The sequence below is a fragment of the Clupea harengus genome, chromosome 18, assembly GCF_900700415.2.
Source record: "Clupea harengus chromosome 18, Ch_v2.0.2, whole genome shotgun sequence".
NCBI classification, from domain to species: Eukaryota; Metazoa; Chordata; class Actinopteri; order Clupeiformes; family Clupeidae; genus Clupea; species Clupea harengus.
Window position 1 is genome coordinate 27222410 of NC_045169.1, and position 2500 is coordinate 27224909.

Sequence of the window (2500 nt, forward strand, 5' to 3'; positions counted from 1 at the left end):
CTTCACTACTTATTAAGATATTGTAACAAATCACGGAAGTGTGGAATATTTGTTATGGCTTTTAATTAAACACTAAACACAATACAATGTCAAAATGGCACGGGCTTTATGCCCTGCTACAAGTTATCACGAACAGACTGTGCTACCGTCACACACCTGTATAAACTCCGTCCCAACACAGAACAACGACATGCAATTAGAACAGTAAGGAACATTGTTAAAGAACATCGTTGGGCGCTGCATCACATCGAGAAAAGTATGTGCCAGCCGCACGGCATTATGGGGCGACTATGCCGGCAAGTTAAATATGGAATGTTCAATGCCTTATCGCGCTGATGTGTCCCAGCCCTACCCCAGCCCGACAGCAAGTAAAATATTTAGTCCGAACCCCAATGAGTCAATGTCTCAACTGTTCATACTACTGACACATTTACATACGTTTCTTAAGAGTAGCCTGCCTCTATTAAACTCGAGCATCAACAGATGAATGATAAATGCACTGGCTCACACAAACAAGCCCCGTTAAACGCACAAGCGCGCACAAAAGGGATATAAGCATATTGAAATTAATTATTCACATTGCAAGAACGGAATGAAATGGCCTACACATTACACACGCTATGCATCTGATATGCCTAAATAAAACTCACGTTATATGCTACACCAGAAGAGGCGCGAATAAAACAAGTCTTACCATTGAAGATTATCTTTTTTCTTGAAAAATGTAAGTACACGGACACATTCCTTATAAAAGTATCTACATAGTCCAACCATCAATGTTTAATCCATGTTGTGGAGAAAGAGGATGGCATCAATCATATTTCATTAAAGCTTCACACTTCTTACATTGGACATATCAAACAGCCTCATTAGAATCCGCATAGAATATGATGCCATCCGACAGAAATATCTCCATAGGCCTACAGTCAATTTCCCCTCGAGTGTCGTTTTAAACTCTCCAGATGACAGTTTCTTTTTTTTTAAACTTTAAGTGCACAAAGTTCGTTATAAAACGATCTACATAGTCCAACAATCGAGGTTTAATCCATTTACATTTAGTCATTTAGCCGACGCTTTTGTACAGGGGAGAAGCATGTGAAGCAAACACGTTTACTTGACTACTTATTAAGATATTTAAATATGGAATGTTCAATGCCTTGACTACTAAGCAGAAATATCTCCATACAGTAGATTCCCCCTCGTTTTGTATTGTTTTAAACTCTCCAGATGACAGTTTATTTTTTAACGTATTCCCTGATACCAGTTTGCCTCCTGTAATCGCGTTGTCACAGCTAGGACATAAAAAAAATCCCCGCACACAAGAAGGCTATTATCCTAAATGTGATTTATTTTACTCTCAAAAACGAACTTCTCCATCACGTGAGGCAGACACGTTGACTTGACTACTTATTAAGATATTTAAATATGGAATGTTCAATGCCTTATCACGCTTATGTTTGAAAGCCATTGTTTTCAGCTTGCAGGTGCTTTTGCCTCTGGCCCAGTTTGTCGGTTTTGACGTTCATCTCTCTCCCCCAACCATCCAGGTTTAATCAATCCGCGTTGACTACTAAGCAGAAATATCTCCATACAGTAGATTCCCCCTCGTTTTGTATTCTTTTAAACTCTCCAGATGACAGTTTATTTTTAACTTCTTCCCTGATACCACTTTGCCTCCTGTAATCACGTTGTCACAGATATTTATTTGCCCAGTCAGCTTGTTGGTCTTGACGTTCAGATGTTGCGCCTAAACTATCATATCGTCTCGTCACATGATCAAATAGAGACTTGACATTGGACAACAGCATACATATTACCCAGCAATCATCATTACAAATCTGAATATGACAAAAAATACCAAAGAAAATTAGATAGATTTCATTGAATCGTTTTTAATAGTTTCTATAGTGTATGTAAGATAAGCATATCATTTTGTTATAGATTGCTACTATTTTTCACACAAATAATACCTACCATGATGGAGATAAGTTTGCCTTTTCAAGTGAATATATAGCGTTAGACAGACTATCCATTGTAATGTAGTGTGTCTCAAAGACCCATGTGACTACACCTGTTGCTCTTGATGACGTGACGGCTGGGAGGAGGGAGATAAACAATCGACGAATTCTATCACTCAAAGAGGTCGCGTAGTAGCTCGTCTGTGATCAAAAAAACCGCTGCTCCACCTACTGTTCTGGCGGTGAATTGTTTTCAACACCCACAGCCGTCGGAGAAGAATAAATCAAAAACAGTACGTCCGAATCCGTCCGAATCTGTTTCCCCGCCCATCCGTAAAACGGACGGACACCGACGCAGATCTATAATTCGGGCTTTAGTCATCAGGGTTCAGGCTGTGTGTGTGTGTGTGTATGTCAGTGTGTGTGTGTGTTGGTATGTGTGTGTGTGAGTGTTGGTATGTGTGTGTGTGAGTATGTGTGTGTTTGTGTGTGTGTATGCATGTATGTCATTAGGGTTCAGGCTGTGTGTGTGTGTGTGAGTG